Source organism: Crinia signifera, chromosome 19, assembly GCF_055691185.1.
Source record: "Crinia signifera chromosome 19, ASM5569118v1, whole genome shotgun sequence".
NCBI classification, from domain to species: Eukaryota; Metazoa; Chordata; class Amphibia; order Anura; family Myobatrachidae; genus Crinia; species Crinia signifera.
This window is the reverse complement of record NC_139226.1, coordinates 58,384,423-58,404,326: the sequence shown is the minus strand read 5'-3', so window position 1 is coordinate 58,404,326 and position 19,904 is coordinate 58,384,423. Positions and strand designations below refer to the sequence as shown.

The 19,904-nt window shown below is 45.3% G+C and overlaps 1 long non-coding RNA gene across 1 annotated transcript; it reads right to left on the bottom strand.

Moving 5' to 3' along the window:
• Positions 1-2,075: 2,075 nt before the first annotated feature.
• Positions 2,076-19,376, bottom strand: LOC146041847 (uncharacterized). The gene is made up of 3 exons (XR_014463621.1): positions 19,238-19,376; positions 9,855-10,116; positions 2,076-2,575 (listed from the first exon to the last, which is right to left on the bottom strand). It is a non-coding gene; the product is annotated as an uncharacterized LOC146041847 (long non-coding RNA).
• Positions 19,377-19,904: the final 528 nt, after the last annotated feature.

Here is a 19,904-nt window from a genome sequence, read left to right as displayed (position 1 = left end):
AAGGGCCCCTATGTACCATGCAATGGTCAAAAATGTATATAGCACATGTTACTCTGACAGGGAAGGTGGCCCCACTCAGCTGTGGACCCCATAGCAGCTGCACTCCCTGCACCAATGGTTGTTACACCATAGCTGCCTTGTACTCTATTTGCTTAATATACAGTAATTAGGGAAAACAAAAATACAGCATGCTCTTTAATTATTATAAAAATGATTCTCCAGAGAATAATATGGCTTAGTACACAAGCTTTTATACTCTCATGTGTACTAATTCCAGCCAAGAATTGTAATTCTTGTACTTCTTTATTTCCTACCGTGTAGCATTGTAGCTGATGTTAAGCAAAACACGACCTTGATTAACAAAAGCAGAGATGCATGGAAAATACACTTAGATGTCTGAAATAGAAATGTCATGAGGGTGTAATATTTGGAATTGAGAGCTCTATCGGCCTTAATAGGGGTTGATTGCTAAGCACATTTGGGGGTATTCAATCTCGGACGAATTTTTCGCCAAGCGAAAAAAACGGCAACGATTCGCCTATCAATATGCAATCATGGCCATTTTTGCCCGTTTTTGAGTACATTTCCGCCCATGCCCTTTCACAACGGTCAAAAACAGCTGCGAATTGACAAATCAATCTCACCGGAGAACACTGGCCCTGAGAGAACACTCAGCAGAGTGCTGACACATTTCTGTGTGCTCAGCGTTCTTGCTGAGTGTTCTCAGCAATCTAGCACCGATCAGAACGCTCAGCAAATCTCCCCATCTGCAGGCCTATTTACTACATAGACCCCTAAGATATCTACTCACCCCTCTTTTTGCATATAATGCTTTCAAATTAACAAATTCCAAGTAGGGGGACCACCCATCCAAGATTACTCTGGACAGTGCGATAATTAAGACCAGCGTCCGCAGTCCAGGGTGGGGGTGTTCCGGGACTAGGTGGTAACCTTATCCCCAACTAGCTGTAATGTTGAACTGTCCATGGTTCCAGAATAAATGATTAACCCATACAAGAGTACCAGGCCACACTAGTGGTATTTCTGCTGTGTGTACTGATGCAATTGTGATGTAGCATACTCCGTAATTTGGGCCTTTGGAACTATACGGTTATTGAACTTGTTTTACACCTTTAGATAAGGGAGAACTGTCGCTATCAATGATTGTCGGATTGTTTAATCCAATATCTTGTGGGATGTTGCTCTTGATTTTAATCTGTAAAGTACCTGCAATAGTGACACAACACAGCATGTATTGTAATGCCTCACAACTATATCTATATAGAATGTGATGTCTGACTGTGACTATTATAGTGCTATTGTCGTGGTAACTTTTATTACTTCTGTTTCCTGAAACTTTGTCAGAGTCAATGTGTATATCACTGAATGTAAATAGATGATGAGGCCTGTAATCAATTAGCATCAAAGGGCTTGACTTAGAATCAGTGTGCCAATAAATCATTAATGAGGGACATGGCTAAGGTACCATAATGCTGGCAGTGCCACTTAGATGTATGGGCAATTTGCAGATGTTCCCTTATCATATGGGATCCATAGATCCCATATGATAATCGTAGGATGAGACACCCATTTGTGATCAGTGGTGAATCAGGTCTTAAGGTGCCCATACACTAGTAAGATTTATCTTCAGATCTGGCTGGTTGAACAAAAACATGGTTATGGATGAGTGACAGTTTGTCAGTTTTCCAGCATTTCCAAGCAAATGGTCAACTGTCATTTGCTCTCATCCATAACCATGTTTTTGTTCCAACCAGCCAGATCTGAAGATAAATCTGTAGGTGTATGGCCACCTTTAGAGCCACCGACTGAATACCTGCCTACTACAGTAAGTCTATTTTGGTAGAACCCAAGTTCACTACTAGCACATAGATTACATACATCTTCACATGTATGTTTAAATGTGCTTAGTGCAAAGTTAGACGGTGCAGCAGCCGCTGTTGGTAAATACCACTAGACCGTCTCATCAATTACATATCATAAAATGCCATTACCAAAAATATTTAATTAAAAAGTGACTATAAATCATTATAGACTAAAAAAAACAGTGACTGGTGGTAGTAAGTGGTCAGGTTTCTTAAACCAAAACATTACAATATAATATTACATTATATGGCTGTAACTATTGGCTGTGCATTAAATTAGCGCCCCAGTGACTAAATGTTTGGCTCATTTATATTTCCACAGAAGACACATAAGGAAGACGACTGCGATTTCCGAGAAGAGGCACAACCAGATGGATACTTTTGGTATTACTCACAGAAATATCCTGCACCACTCTCTCTTACAACAACCAGAGGCACTCAGTTGGTACGTTTCATGCCAATGGCTAACCATATTGGCATTGACACTTTGCACGTTGACCACCGACCAGTAAGAGACTTCAATATAAACGATCCTTTTGATATGAAAGGCAAACAAAGCATCATCAGTGTGAGCCAGGACACACAATCAACAGAGGTATCTGATTAATACCAAGTTTTGCTTGTAGACTAAAGACAATTTCTGTAAAGCAAACAGAGGTTCCTTCTATTTGTGGGCACATCAACTTGAACAACTAGAAGAAGAGGAAAAAGACAATATTACTGAAGTTTAAAAGAAGAGAAGAGAAAGTGAGAGTTGATTTTTTTGCAGGGGAAAAGCCATCATTATGTAAAGCACATTGTCTAATTAAACCTTTTACAAGTCAGGAATGGATAAAGGTTCCAGTGCTGGGGCTGCAACACAGTCCAAAATTCAAATATGGCAGCCATACCAACTGCAAATGAGTACCAGCTGGTGACGTTGGGCAGCGTTTGGGGTGACAGTTGGAGTGACTTCCTTATTTAAATTGTGTACTGCGCTACACACTGGAGCCGGACAGAAAGGTTCCCTGTTATAAAAATACAAAGGTCAGAGTCTACCTGGTGGAAAACAAAGATCTATTTAAAGTACATAAATGACACCAGGATGAACTTTGTTTCATAGAAACAAATATATATCCTTTGATAAAATTTACTATGAGACTAATTTACTAACAAGCCCAGAATGTTCAGTACATTTTAGCAAACAATCCAATATCTGCGTCCATTAATGTAACCTTCACTAGGTTGATCGTTGGTTATTGACTCCTAGGAACCACTGGACGTTTGCACAATGTTAAATACCATTTAGGTGCAAATTTGCAGAAAGTTATTTCAGCCACTTTCTGTTGCTGTCTAGACAGCAACTAACTGTTCAACATTTCTGCGGTGGAAGCGGGCCTGGATTACATGCTGATTTCCTCTTATTACTTTAGTTCTACCCAGAAGTACATATCATTTTTGTTTCCCCAGCCTTTTCCCTTATTATTATTTATTTATTATTTATTTATTAACAGTTTCTTATACAGCACAGTAAATTCCGTTGCACCTATATTATACTTTAATTACTACCCCTATGCATTTACTTAATCAGCCCTCAATTGTTGTAATTGAGAAAGTGCTATGAAAACAAAAACTGTTAACATTAGTTTACTTTTTCTATGTACTGTTAAGTTAATCGAGTATAACAAAAATGTTTTGTGTGTTGTTAGAACAGGGAGAGATCTACTCGTGCAATTAGGGGTCCTTTATTGTCAGTACTGACACTTCCACCTGTACAGATCCCATCTTTCATTTTCACTCCATCAACCTACAGCGCAACATTTTCTCCTAGCTGTATTTACTTCTAACCTTATGGGCCAAATGGCTCATTATAACAGTTTAGTGGCAAATACTGTAAAGCTGCAATAAGAAAGTATTTACTGGGCCTATGTGTCACAGTTTTCATACAGAAACAAGGGCTCATATAGGGCTGCAATGTGAAATCATTAGACTATACATCTGGGTTTGGGCCCATCTGGAACACAGCGCCTTAGGGCAGCATAGGGGCAAGAAGGGGCAAGAAGGTCCAATATGTCTTTTGTAATATTTTTCGAAGAAAGCACTTTAAATGAATCGATACAAACACATTTGCTTATGTTTCAGTATATATAGATAATATACGCACAGATCTCACCAGAGACTGAACTAGCAATAACAAAGTAGACTTTGTTATGTTGAATGGTGATAGTAGTGTCGTAGCATAAAGAATGAAAGCAACGGTACAGTACCCAGCATGCTGTGGGCCAGGGCTCTGTAATGTTATATGGGATCAAGGCCAATTTGTTCCTCTGTCTTCTGGCCCGATTCAGATCTGTTCGCTGGGCTGTGAGTGTTCGGTGCCGAGCGACCACCCCACATGAGTGAAATCCCACCCAGTTGCACGGCTACTAATTCGATTGTGGCCTTGTGAAGAGGGAGAAATTCATTGGACCATCGGATGAATTCCCCCCTCCCCCCATGTGCAGTGCTGCATAAGATGAGACTTACTCAGCGCTGCAATGGCTGTGGGGAGATCAGGACCACTGATGACTGTAGCGTCCCTCTCTCCCATTGGCCGGAAGCTGTCTGCGTTTTCTGGGGGCACTCCCAGAAAAACCGGCGTACCGCCCACAAACGGCTGCCAGCTGTCAATCAGCCAGCTTAAAGCCCGTGATCACAGGCTGTCGCTAGCTGTGAACGCATGGAGGGCTTGCGCATGTGCACTGCGGACCATCCTCTGATGATTGTCCAGGGCTGAAAATTCACAGCCCTGTGATGCCTGAGCATGTGGCCTCCAAATTAGTGTCCACATGTATGGTATCGTATAAAAAAGTCCCAAAAATTAATAAAATCCTGAAAAACTTATTTAAACCTTTTTCATGTGTTGACCAGTGCCATGCCGACTTATTGCTTGTGTCAACCTTTTGAGAACATCGACCATGTGTATGTTGACCATACAATGTAGTCAACACCATATTGTTACTCTGGGGGGGAGGCTGTGTGTAGTTTATATGTTCTCCATGTACTGTCTTTCCTAAAGTTGCTCCAATTCATTCCCACACTCCACATGAATGCATGCATCTGGTCAGCTGGAAGATGGATTTTAAACTCCATAGTGGCCGGTGATAAAAAACAGCCACTTTATCACTTCACCGAGCTTAATAAATCTACCCCAGAGTGTGATCTGAATGATCAGTAATATGTAACATAATACAGTATGTAGGTGCCATAGAAGTAACCTTGTAACTAATAAATAAGGGGCAGGAACACAAAGTATTGGTGTGACACTACAGATCTAGGGTGTTCCTTATCTACTAAACAGTCCGTGCTTGTGCTTCAATTGGGGGTGCAGGAAATGCGGTTTTATATAAGCAATAAAAGTGTAATTAATACATCCAAAATATGGGGAACTGTACCTGCTGCAATTAAATTGTACTGCTTTCTGTGCGTCTCATATACGGCATACCCGTATTTGTATCATATGTTTTGGATAAGGGTTATTGTGTTTTACTACTGTAAATGGTTCTACTTTTTCTATCAATATTTTTATTACAATTATTATTATTATTGTTATTATTATTATTATCACTATTATTATTGTTATTATTTTTGCTAAGTGTGATATTTTTGGTATTTATTTATCCTATTTATGTATTTGCATATTGCAATTTTATGTATTTTACATGTTTTATTTATTGATTGATTTACATTGTTCAGATAAACTAATATTTATTTAAATAAAATATACAGTGAATTTATCAAGTTGTTTATTGGATGCATTTGTATTTAGCAGTGTGATAATGAAACAATTGGTTCTATACTGGTCCCTTCTTAAATAAAATGGTTATACTGTTATTTACAGTAGATTTTTATTATTCTTTATTTTTAGAGTGCAACAGTAAGTTATATACAGATACAGTACAAACATGACACGACATACAGGAAGAAATGTAATAGGTTTTGAGTTTGAGGAGGTCCGGAATTTTGGCTGAGAATGCCCACATTTTTAAAAAGGCAATAATTTTCAAGGCAAAACCAGGTTGTTTTGCCTTATAAATGATCCCCAAAAGTGTTAAAACTTACTGTCGATCCGTCCCGTGCCTGTTTTCGTTTTGTTCGACAGCATATCGACAGGCGGAATGCAATGTCCCGCTTGGCGACTGGCGAAGGGGGGCATGTCCGGTAATGCGACCGTGGATTGTCGAGATTCAGCCGTGATCGCAACAATTCAAAATGGGCCCAACAGCTTTTAAAGTCGGTCCCGTTGTGTCGATTTGCATCTTCAATGCTGTCGGCCAAGACAGCATTGAATATGTGCCCGCTGCTATTTTCCCTGTCGAAAATAGTGGTGGGTATTGCATAACCCCCTAAGTGTCGTAACTAGTGATTGTGCAGCCCATATAAACATTTGTAAGGGCCCAGGAACCTGCAGCCAGTGCAGTTATACCCCGTATTTGCATGCATGTCGACCCGGAAATTTGTCTCGCATGTCAACCTGGAAAAACACAGGTCTTTTTGCAGTGTGAACGGGTCGCATACCCGGATCTCATACACGGGTAAAACCCTTCTTTTTACCCGTGTTTGAGATCCGGGTATGCAGACACAGGTTGACCCGTTCTCACTGCATAAAAACCTGTGTTAAAAGGCAAATTACCGGGTAGAACTTCTTCACCCAGGAATTTGCCTTGCAGTGAGAACGGGGGTCCGTCCCTGCAGTCCCCGGCATTTTAATGCCGGGTAAAAGCTGTGTATTTGTCACTCGCAGTGAGAACACGGTATTACATACATCCCTGCATGTATTTTATATGCGCTCTCCCTAGAGGCGAACTAACATTGGTGCAGCAGGTGCTTCTGTGGGCTAAGGGGCCCACTGCCTCCCTGGTCACCCTCTTCCTGACACCCACTGCTTTTCCTTGTCACACTCTGCCTCCCCCTGCCTCTCCCTGTCACCTGTTGCTATCTTACATGGGTTGTGGTGGAGAAGTGGGGTCCAAATTATATTTTTGCACCTGGGCCCACCATCCACAAGCTCCACCACTGCGCTTGCCCCTGAACGATAAGGTGCGAGTTTGGATTTAAAAAAATATATGCTCCGATGATGCTGCGGAGACCCAGAACAGGTACAGAGCTTTTTTGCAAGCTCTGTCCCTGCATGTGATAATTTATACATCCATACGATATAGTAAATTATCGCATTGCGAATAGGGACGATATTATCACATCACATCCACAACTGAAGATGCGGATGGTGATAAATCGGCCCCTTAGGCTGCATACTGAGAATGGAGATACGGTCATTGGGTCACCAGCAAGTTGTTAGACAGTCATTAGGTCAACACCATTAGGTCCAGATGCATTTAGGTCGACATGTGTCTAGGTCGACATGCAGAAAGGTCGACAAGGGTTAGGTTTACAGGGTCATTAGGTCGACATGGGTTATGACGACAGTCAAAAGGTCGACATGGGGTTTTTCACTGTTTTTTTTGAGCCGACATGTGCCGACAGGTGGTATTTCATGCCCTACTATCCACTAGGGCGTGGTGTGAGAATAAAATAGTGTGCCAAGCTTAGCGAGGCACCGAGCCTGAAGCATGGTGAGAGCAACTGTGCACTTTAACAACTGTGCACTTTAGCAACTGTGCACTAAGGGGCCAAAGGGGGGAAAACTTTTTTTAGGTATATAAGTGAAAGGAGAAAAAAAAAGTGGAATAATTAGACTGAAGACAGAGAGTGGAAGTTTTCTTGAGGGGGACAATGTAATAGCAGATAATATTAATAATTATTTCTGCTCAGTATTCACTGCTGAAAGAGAGGGGAAGGGGCCACAGTTAAGTTGCAAGTATAGTCAGAAAACTGAGGGAGAGACAAGTACATTTACAGAGGAGAAAGTCCTTACAGAACTCTCAAAACTGAAAGTGGATAAATCAATGGGGCCAGATGGGATACATCCAAGGATACTAAAAGAGCTTAAAGGGGAGCTGGTAAAACCAATAACAGAATTATTCAACCAGTCACTAGCTACTGGAGTAATCCCAGAGGACTGGAAAACAGCAAATGTAGTCCCACTGCACAAAAGTGGAAGCAAGGAAGAGGTAAGCAACTATAGACCAGTGAGCCTTACATCAGTAGTAGGGAAATTGATGGAAACACTCTTAAAACAAAGAGTTGTAGAATATCTCAAAACCAGCAATTTACAGGATCCAAAACAGCATGGGTTTACTGGTGGAAGATCATGTCAAACAAATCTTATTGATTAAATTGGGTGACTAAAGTAATAGATCAAGGTGGGGCTGTAGATGTAGCTTATCTAGACTTTAGTAAAGCTTTTGACACTGTCCCACATCGCAGACTGTTAAATAAACTTGAAAGCTTGGGATTGGATTCTAAGATAGTTGAATGGATAAGAGCTTGGTTGCAGGACAGAAAACAGAGAGTTGTAGTAAACGGAGTACAGTCAAAGGAGGGAAAGGTTACAAGTGGAGTACCCCAGGGATCTGTACTTGGACCGGTGCTTTTTAATATCTTTATTGGTGATATTGCAAATGGAATTGAGGGTAAAATGTGCCTTTTTGCAGATGACACAAAGGTATGCAACAGGGTAGACACACCAGGAGGGGTAAAACAAATGATTGAGGATCTAGGCAGATTAGAGAAATGGTCAAGAGAATGGCAACTACAGTTTAATGCCAAAAAATGCAAAATCATGCACTTGGGTCTCAGAAATCCAAAGACTCAATATAGTATAAATGGCACTATAATGGAAACTACTGAGGAAGAGAGGGATCTAGGTGTCACTATTTCAGGGGACTTAAAAGCAGGTAGGCAATGTAACAAAGCAATGAAGAAGGCAAGTCAGATGCTTGGTTGCATAGGGAGAGGTATCAGCAGTAGAAAGAAAGAAGTAATAATGCCACTCTATAGGTCATTGGTACGACCTCACCTAGAGTATTGTGTTCAGTTCTGGAGGCCATATCTCCAGAAGGATATAAATACATTAGAGACTGTACAAAGAAGAGCAACTAAAATGGTGCATGGCCTACATCACAAAACGTACCAGGAAAGACTAAAAGATCTTAATATGTATACTTTAGAGCAGAGAAGGGAAAGGGGGGACATGATAGAAACTTTCAAATATATCAAGGGCTTTAACAAGGTACAGGTGGGAGACATTCTTCACAGGAAGAGGAGCAGCAGAACACGAGGACATGCACTGAAACTAGAGGGAGGAAGATTCAGGGGAAATGCGAGGAAGAATTTTTTCACAGAAAGAGTAGTAGATAAGTGGAATAGCCTCCCAACAGAGGTGGTAGACGCAAATACAGTAGTACAATTTAAACATGCTTGGGATAAACATATTGATATCCTTACAAAAAAATAAGGATCAAATATGGCTTGAGGTAACATGTTTAAAAAAAGGGGCAGACTAGATGGGCCAAGTGGTTCTTATCTGCCGTCAAATTCTATGTTTCTATGTTTCTATGTTTAACCTGTGTCCATGTTGACTGCGTCGACATCTGGGTAAAAAACACTGTTGAAAACCCCATGTTGACCTTTTGACTGATGATTTAACCCATGTCGACCTAATGACCCTTCCGACCTTATGACCCTGTCAACGTAGACTCATGTCGACCTTCCTGCATGTCGACCTAGACACATGTCGACCTAATGACTGTCTAACAACTTGCTGGTGACCAACTGATCCACGCCCCTGAAAATGAGACTCAGCACTTTTGAGCTCACTGCTCTAAATCTACTCTGACAGACATAACCCCAGCGTCTAGCTCAGGGAGGAATATTATTAGATGGATCTTCATACTTGATCATTATTACTTTTACCATACATTGCACTACATTGAATGTGTCCATCCCCTCGCATGTTACCGAGGGAATCGGCAGTATTAAGCCACTGCTTAGCAAGTGTTACTGAATCAGGCCCTAAGTGTGAACTTCCGATGCAGCCATCAAACTACTTACCTATGTTTGCTAATTCCTCTCCAGGAAATGCTCGAAGAGGAGAAACAGGTGGGAGGTGACAGGTGGAGGACCAAGCAAAACACATCATTAGGCTCCGCCCCTGGTGATTTTACTGTATTTGTTTCCTCATTTCCACTTCACTAGGAATGGGGTAGAATATGAGGGGGCTGCCTGCTGTTCCAGGGCTGCAGGGGACTATCCCAAAAACCATGCTTCTCCCACAGGCTCAGGAAGTGTAGGTAATGGCTTGTGCATCTCCGATCTATAGCATAACCATGTTACGTAAATAATGCCTTCATACATTTATATACACAGGGAAATTAGAGACATATCTAGAATACTTAATTCTAGGCTTGAGCTGGATTATCGTTAACAATATGCCCGATAACAATATCCTTAATGATATTTTTGTGCATATCGGTCAATGTGTACAAACTATATCATTAACAGAGCACGCTCCCATGGGAGATTAACGACCCCACTGTCGTCAAAGGCAGAATGATCCTGGATGTGGCCATGATTGATCTCGTTAACAATATCCTTCAGTATGGATGCACTATATTGATAAAGGGTGTATGCGGCCGCTAAAACAGCAACGCTTACCGCTAAATGCAGTGGGCTCCCTGCATTAGCCACGAGCCTTGCTGTTTGGGGGAATCCTCACCGTTCTCTGACAGCGAGAATTTCCCCGGCGTGTTGAAAAGGGTGAGCACAGGGTTAAACGGCAAGGATTGCTTGTTTTCAGCGACCCCCTATAAGTGATCACGTGAAAATATTTGAATTCATCTTAAATTGTGCGCCTCTTGAGGAGCTTCTTCCAAATTCTTCCTTCAACCTAGCTTGTAATAAGGTTCTACATGAAGTAGGTGTCCAAATAAATTCCTGGTTCAGGTATCCAATGGTGGAGGTCATCACTGGCAATTGTGGCTGGAGTGGGGTGTCTGGTCTGCGGCTGTGCTCAGCTTTTTCACAGGTAAGATACACAGGGTGACATTTTATGGATTGACATAAATGCGCATGTTTTTTTAGCGCACCACATCGTCGCTATTCGCCCTTTTTGAAATCGCATTTTTTTGTAATAATTCGCATATTTAATGTGATGCGCTTTGGAGGCTGAAAAGTGCGAAGTGGTGCTATTTGCGGCGAAGTGGTGCGATTTTAAGTAACAAAAAAGCGCGATTTCTTCCGCCGGTCATGTGCGAGTTTTGGACCAACCGGAGTGCGATTAACAAAACTGTCTCCGCATGACTAAGAACCCCCCAACCTATTGGCCCACCTCTGTCCCCTCCATGATGCATCACACCCCCTATATAAAGGGGAATTAGCGCCATTTCACTCTTTGATAGGAAGTAAGGAGCATGGAGAGGAGCAGTGGCAGTGTGAGTACAGGAAGAGGTGTTGGTGGCAGAGTGAGGAGTGGCAGAGGGAGCAGTGGCAGAGTGAGGAGTGGCAGAGGAACCAGTGGCAGAGGGAGCAGTGGCAGAGGGAGCAGTGGCAGCAGCCAGCCAAGTGGGAGAGCCAGCAGTGTGGCAGGCAGCATGGCCACAGCAAGGCCAGCCCCAGACCAGGCCCTGGCCGTCCAGCCCCAGCAGGAGGAGGTGAAGGATCCGCTGGCATCCCCATCCTATAGCCAAGACCTTGACCATACCCCACAGCAGCTGCAGGAGGGCCACATGTCAGAGGTGGAGAAAGATGGAGGTGTGGAGGAGGAAGACACTGGCATGGAGGAGGAGGGGTACATGGCTGGAGTAGAAAATGAGGAGGAGGAGGAGGTAGAAGCTGGCCGCACAAAAAGTGGCCGAAAGGTCAGATTCTCCTATGAGGAAAATGCTGCACTTGTCCGGGCTATCATGCCTGTATTTGACCGTTTACTTGGGAAAACTCACCACAAGACCACTGCACAGCGCAAAAGGGCTATGTGGAAGGACATCACCCAGGCGGTGAACGCTGTAAGTCAGCACAAGCGCCTGGTCAGAAATGTCAAGAAGAGATTCAATGACATCAAAAGGCAGCTGAAAAGTAAAATGGCCATGGAGTTGGAGGAGGCCACCAAGACTGGCGGAGGAAGCCCCACCACTGTGTGCTACACATCGTATGAGGTGAAGTTGAAGCGCATCATACCCCCTGAGGTCCTGCCTGGCATGCAGGTGGCGGATACCGATAGGCCGCAAACGCCATCCAGAGCTGGTAAGTGTGACCACATGCAATCTTAAACAAACATGGCAATGTTTTCTAACTGTATTCTTCACTTGAATTGTTATGCTAAGTAAAGTGCTGCTGTGGAACTACATACTGCTCATGCACAAGAAATTGCCTGCTCCTACTTTAAAATTGCTCATAATGCTGGGCCTTGTAGTTCCACAACACCAGTGAGCCATGTTTTCCAGCAAACGTAATTCATACATGTATCAAATGTACTTACAAGCTTGATACCAGCAAGGGATAGGTCAGCACCACCAGCTGCATCTGTTGGGCTCTGTGTATTAGGCTAAATGTGGGTGGAAACAGATGGTATTGGTCAATAATTTGTTTATGAGTACACTTACAGCACAGGTACATTTTGGAGTACAGGGCACATGTGCTTACCAGAAAAGTAACGGCTGATAAGGTGTGTGCGCACCAGATTCCCCCTCTGCGTACCCCTCACTACCCGAGGTGTGCTAGGTTGGGCTTCCTGCAGGACTGCTGCATGTTCCTCCTCCACATAGGCAGGTTGGGACAGGGCTATGTTGTGCAACATGCCACAAGCCTGGATGATCATCACTACTTTGGCAGGGTGGTAAAGCAGCGTACTCGATGACCTGTCCAAACACCGGAATCGACTCTTCAAAACGCCAAATGTGCGCTCCACCACATTGCGGGTTGCAATATGGGCTTCATTATACCGATGCTGTGCAGGGCCCTCTGGGGAGCGCAAAGGTGTCATGAGCCAGGAAACACATCCATATCCTGAGTCACCTAAAACACAGATAGGAAGTGATTGCCTTATATGGTAAGGTATGTGTTTCTTTCAAACAGGACACACTGTTAGAAGAACAATATGCTTGTGAAACAGGAAACACACACATTAGGGCAGGTACAAATAAGGACAGACAGGGTAATATGTAAAAAGGTACTTACCTAGTAGCCAGCCCTCTGGCATTTGGTGGTCGGTAAATCGGTTCCAGAGGGCTGAGTGTCTCAGAATATAGGCGTCATGGCAGTTCCCAGGAAAGCCTGCAACAACACTCAGGATTTTCAGGTGAGCATTGGATACAACCTGCACGTTCAGGGAGTGCCGCCCACGCCTATTGACGTAGACGTGGCCCCGCACGTGCGGTGCCCTAATCCCAATGTGTGTGCAGTCTATAGCTCCCAGCATGTGAGGGAATGCTGAGAGTCTATTGAAAGCCAACTTGTGGTCCTGCCACTCCAACTCAGAACTGCGGAATCTGATGTATGTCCGCAACAACTTCTTTAAAGCAAGTAACACTTGAGTAAAATGCTTAGAGAAAGTGGCCTGTGATACCCCCAAGGACCATGAGATCACAGACTGAGTGGAGCCTGTGGCCAAATAGTAGAGGGCACACATTAATTTGTGCAGCCCAGGCACTGCATAGTTGCCTCCCCCAAAAGGGTCCAAATCATCTCTCACCTGCTCATATAAGTCCAACAGGTTAATGCGGTTCAGCCTAAACATCCCCACAACCTGTTGATCCGAGAGGGAGTCCAGGTACAGCCGAGCACGATACATACGTGGGGTACGCAGTAGTCGGGGGGCTACCTGGATCTGGCGCGCAGCTTCCTCCCTCCTGCGCAGCTCCTCCAAATGGGCCACATCACAGATAAGCAACTCCAAACCACTCTGCAAAATCTCCATGTCTCAAACCCTCACAGGTGTCCTTAATGATGTTGGGGTTTATGTAGGGGTGTTTCTGAGTGAAAATGAGGGCACCTGTGGTAAAATTAACCATGTGTGCACTTGACCAAAGTGAGTTCTGGGCCAAATCGCCAAACAGAACCTAGTCTGAAATAAGTGCGATTATTAGACACCTAAAAAGTGCGATTTGCGAAAACGCATTGCATTAAATAAGCGATTTGTACACTTTTCTGTACGAAAACATCTGGATGCGATATAAATGCGAATTAATCTCGCACTTTTGGTCCGCATGCCTTAACGTTCATAATATGCGATTTCAGTCCCTTTCCGCATCCTATTAAATAGGCGATTTGACGGAAAAATGCAATATCGCCATTTTGTTTACTAATTAACGCCAAAAAACAGAAATCTCATCCTATAGAATGTCACCCACAGTTTATTTTTTTTGTTATTATCTGTTTATCTGACTATCCCTATATCCAAACTGCTGCTTAATTAAGAGTAGCCCATAATAGCTCCTGTAAATTATCCGGTACTTATGTAGTATCTGGACGCCCGATTTAGAAATCGGGTCGGATCGGGCACATCGCATCGCATGCGACCAAATCGGATGCGATGCGATGGACCCGATTTTTCCATAGGATTCAATGGTAAAATGGACTGAGTCCATTTTAACATGGAATTCAATGGGAAAAGGGGTCCTTTTCATACCCCTACTATCCAAGTGGGCATGGAGTCGGATATAAACCTGTGGCGAGCGTAGCGAGCCACCGAGCCCGAAGCGTGGCGAGCCCCGCGAGGGGACACAGAATACCGTCCCCTCGCGGGGCTCGCTTCGCTCGACATGCTTCGGGCTCGGTGGCTCGCTACGCTCGCCACAGGTTTATATCCAACTCCATGCCCACTTGGATAGTAGGGGTATGAAAAGGACCCCTTTTTCCCATTGAATTCCATGTTAAAATGGACTCAGTCCATTTTAACATTGAATCCTATGGAAAAATCAGGTCATCGCATCGCATGCGATATGGTCGTATGCGATGCGATATCGCATCCCATCTGATTGTATGCCTTAAGTTAAGGCATACAATCAAAAAATCGGGCGCCCAGATAATACATAAGTACCGGCGTAACTATAGCACCGCAGCCCCCGCGGTCGTGGGGGGGGGGGTGCTGTGCATATGCGGGCACCGGGGGGGGGGGGGGGCTGCGGTCCTATATTAATCCCCCCCGCCCCCCATCTTGCGGCAGGGTCGGGTGTCGCCCATGGAAACGCCCATGGCTTCAATTAATTCTATGCAGACGGACCACGATAAAATGGCCACCCCCATACCGCAGACAGTTTCAGAGAACAGTCTGCTTTATGGGGCAGCCATTTTATCGTGGTCCGTCTCCATAGCATTGATTGAAGCCAGGAGGGGAGCCAGGACGCGCGGACAGGTAAGCATGCGGCAATGGGGGGAGGGGGCACGGGAGGCACGGGCGGCCGGACGGGCGGGGAGGGGGGGGGCGCCCCCCTATTAACGGCGGGGGGGGCGCCCCAAACAAAGCTACGCCGCTGATGCGCATGATCTTTTATGTGCATGTGCAGGTCCCCTTTGCGAACGGCGTTGGCGACTTGCATAGCCGAGCTGGGGTCGTGTGGCGGCGGGGTCGGGTGTCGCCCATGGAAATGCTGACCATTCCCATGGTAATGTGGGTGGGCAGATGTTTCCACTTACTTTTATTTGAGACTGAGACACATATTTTTTGGTGGGCTCTCTGGCACTCGGTAAGCTGTGATATTTGTAGCTTACCAAGTCAAACAGAATCATCCCCTTAATCATGGGGCTGCGAATTCGGTGCTTCGCCAATTTTCAGAGATGCGTGCATGCACACGGTCCACAGTGAAATCACAGAAAGTGATCACAGGCCCTATGCTGGATGATTGGTGGCATGCTGGCATTTTGTGCCAGTGCCTCAGAAAATGCAAATAGCTCCCAGCTGTTGAGAGGGAGGAACGCTGGGGATAGAGGATGAGAGGGGGTGGGTAGAGGACGAGAAAGGGGGTAAAGGACAAGAGGGGGCAGGGAGAGGATGAGAAGGGGATAGAGGATGAGAGGGGGTAGAGAATAAGTGGGGGGAGTGAGTAGAGGACAAGACAGGGTTTAGAGGGTTCACTTTGTCCCTCCTAATTCCCCCCAGTACAGGTGGGACTGTCCCTTTTAGTCCAAGCGGCGGATGTACCTCTGGCAGTGGCAGGAAATCAGGGCTCCCTCTCATCAGCACAGTGTCTCCTGCTCCTGCTCAGCACACTGGGGCTCCCTCTCACTGACGTGGTGTCTCCTGCTTTCCAGGACTGCACTTAAAATGCAAAGCTGGAGGGGGGCATGAGACAGTAGAGTCTGCACTCTGAGACTGATTAAAAATAATAGCAATCAAAAGGGTACAGGAGAATGCCTAAGGGGCCCCACTAGCTGTCAGGCCCCATAGCAGTTGCATCCCCTGCACTCTTCATAGTTATGCCACTTCAAAGACCTACTTGAGCCATACCTCCCCACTGTCATGACTTTCGCAGGACAGTCAGGATTTTTTGTGACTGTCACGCAGCAGTGTCCTGCAATGTGTGTGTGTGTTTGTGGAGGGGGGCATTTGGGAGTCCCCTGTCACTTGATTAATGTCTAATCACTGCAGACAGAGGGACAGGGGGCATTCCAGCAGCTCCTGGAGTACTGGCCATACACCCAAAGTGACTTAAGTGGGAGGCGTGGCACATGATCACGGACATTCCCTTGAAGCCATGCCCCCACTTTCCAAGGCAGTGCCCCCTTTTGGCCATACCTCCCAACTTTTTCATGGGAAGAATAGGGACACTCGCATGTATGCAAATGATGGCAGGCATATGCAAATGAGGTCCGCGCCCCCGTTTTCGGACACTGTGCCTCTGAAGATTAGGGGGGACTCCCAACTCCCCCCCCCCCCCCCGCAGCGGGACACTGCCGGCCGCGGGAGGGATGCAGGAATGTCCCCAAAAACCGGGACATTCCCGCGTTTAGTGGGACAGTTGGGAGGTACGTTTTGGCTACTCCTGTACGGAGTCCTGACTTCTTACATGCGAATGCATCAAGCATTGCATTTTCATGGGATGTATCCCGGCACTCATTGCAGGTATATCGGCTTTTAATAACGCCGTATGCATGAAGATTTTAGCAGTCAGTCTCAACTGACTTATATTTGCAAAGGCAGCGGAAATCATTGGATGGTTGCCGACCATCGAATGATTTCTCCTGCTGCGGGCACATGCAAGGGGATGTGTCTTCCTAACACGGCTGTGGGGGGCAGGTAGTCGGAGATGGGGCAGCATCACAGGGACTCTGTAAGCTGCGAGCTTCGAGTCGAACAGAATGACCCCCAATATATACTTTGAAAGAAATGTTTTGAAGAGACTGTCCAACATGTGATTCATTCAGGAAAGTGGTGGATGCAATAGACACATTAGCAGCTCAGTCAGAGCTGTGCACGCAGGACTGGTGGATTAGACTGGTGTCCAAGCAGCACAGTGACTGCATCATAACTACGATCTCTGTAAGAATTACATGAGACATGTTCCTTATCGCAGAGAAGCAACACAACGAAGTCTGGAGACTGTCCCATGTTTTCAAACATTTGGCTTGTGTATTGGTATAGTGATGAAACCAAGTATACTGTAGTTATTTGTAAATGACAGTCAGAAAAGTAGAGAAAAGAGTGTAACCATGCTCTGGTTCCCCCAAACACGGGCCCTTATTCTGATCGGTGCGGCCGGATCCGAATATGCGGCCAGCACCGTGCGTCCTAAACCCCGCCTTCCATACGGATCGCCAACTCCGTCCGTACACGGTAAGAAGCTGTCCGAACGGACTGCACGTGTATTTCTCATGAATACACCTCCTCCATCTCAGGGAACCTCCCCCATCATTCGATGGTCGCACCACACGGGCATTTCTCCGTGCAAAAGCAGGGATCTGGGCGGGCAGCTGACATCCGGCAATGTCATATGTCCGCCCCCCACACGTGCGTCACGGCCGCATTACCATATGTACGCCCAGCGTTTGCATGGGAACGCCCATGAAATGCGGGGTGTAAACATATGGTAATGAGCCCAATCAGCCCTTCACACCCCTCTCCACCCCCTGTTCGTAGTGTACACATTTCATGCGGAATGTGGCCGTGCGTTCCGCTCGCACATGCGTAGAGACGCCTCTGCACATGCGCAGACACAAAACATCGGCGGCACGAACGCACGCGGATATTACCGTACCAATCAGAATAAGGGCCACGGTCTCAATGCTCCCTAGCAGTCCAGGTTTTAGGGATATCCCTGCTTGTGTACAGATAGTACAATAAATCTGACTGGGGTGGTAATTAATCACCTATGCTTAATCATGGACATTCTTAAAGATTGGAGTGTTGGGGTGCCTTGAGGATCACGTTTGTGAACCACTGCCATAATGGATGAGACCATCTGTGAAGCAGCTGCACATGAAAGGGATGTAATTACTGTAAGTAGACTTACCATATTGTCCCTTTAAATTGGTACACTCATGAATTACACAGGTTCTGTGGCTAGCTGATGTCAAGCCTGCATTTCATCTGGTTTTAAGGAGGGGTAAATGGGTTCAGATTTCCGAAATCCGAATACACCTATACACCTCCGATCCGAGTACAGACCGAGCACTGTTCAGGGATTCCCGCCAGGCTTGGGTCTCAGACCGCGCCAAAATGTCATCCCGCCATCGGATCTTGCGAGATCCGGACTCTATATAAGTCAGACACTGTTGCCGCCATCTTTACTCCGGCATTGGAGATGGTAGTAGGTGGACAAGCTCTGGTGCTGTGATGTCTGTGGTGATCTGCGGTGGTCTGTGGGAGTGGCGAGTCGGTGACCTGGTGTATTATATGTCCAGTCCTGTGCTGCCTAGTGCTGCTGGTGTCCTGTGCTGCCTAGTACTGTTGGTGTCCTGTGCTGCCTAGTACTGCTGGTGTCCTGTGCTGCTGGAGTCCTGTGCTGCCTAGTGCTGCTGGTGTCCATAGGCATGCGACATTGAGTGTTAAGGGTGCACAGGCACCCCCTAAGGCTGTGCCCCCACCCCACACTTAATTCTGCTAGTAATACCAGCAATACCTTTTACTAAAGACTTTTGCTTTTTAGACCTGTATTCCATTAAAATTGGCGCCCATCAATCAATTATGTGTGTTTTGCATTAATTGTATTACACCATTGTCATATCACTACATAATGTACCTGTGTCATCCAGATATGATTTTGACTTTATTTGCATGTACTGTTACAAATGCAGCAATTGGAGCAGCACACCACCTGTCAAAACGAATACTTTAAGGGTGCCCAGCCAGATGCCAGAATCCCGGCAGCGAATACAACCTTCCAACGGGCGGCACTTCCCAATAAGTCACTAAGACAACGGTCTTGTTAATAACGTTTCGAGGACTTTAATTTCCTCTTCATCAGATCACAGACATACAGATAATAAATTACATTTATACTCACAAACACCAGTGTGCGAGTCCCGCGGCGTCGGAGCAGCTTCCGGTCCACTTCCGCATCCTGAGCCATATGCGTCACTGCCACGTCATTCCGCACAGGCTAGGGGGCGTCGCGTTTGCTCCGGGAGCTCCGTTGCCAGGGTGACTGTAATCCAAAACAAAAAAAATTTTAATCAACAGTGAAAAAAATGACAATAAAAGAATAAGAGAGTAAAAAACATTAGTAACATGCAGATCATATAGAAAAGGACATAAATAGAACCTTGTGACAATAATAATAATGGTGGTAAATTACAAGAACTCTTGCACAGACCAAAAATGAGTATACATATTGAGGGTTTATAAAAAAAAAATTTATAAAAAATTTCGTAACCCAAGATGCTCATTTACTGTACTGTTACACAGAGTAATTAGAAGATTAAAACTGAAATAGGCAGGAGATTATGTTGTAATGGTGTACAGTAAAACTGTATAGAGCACTTGGTCACGGCTGTCCACTCAACAGGGGTAGCTGCAAGAGGGGCTAGTCAGACAGTTTCGCTGTCACTTAGGGACAGCTTTTTCAAGTCCTGTGCTGCCTAGTACTGCTGGTGTCCTTTACTTCTGGAGTCCTGTGCTGCCTAGTACTGCTGGTGTCCTGTGCTGCCTAGTACTGCTGGTGTTGTTTGCTG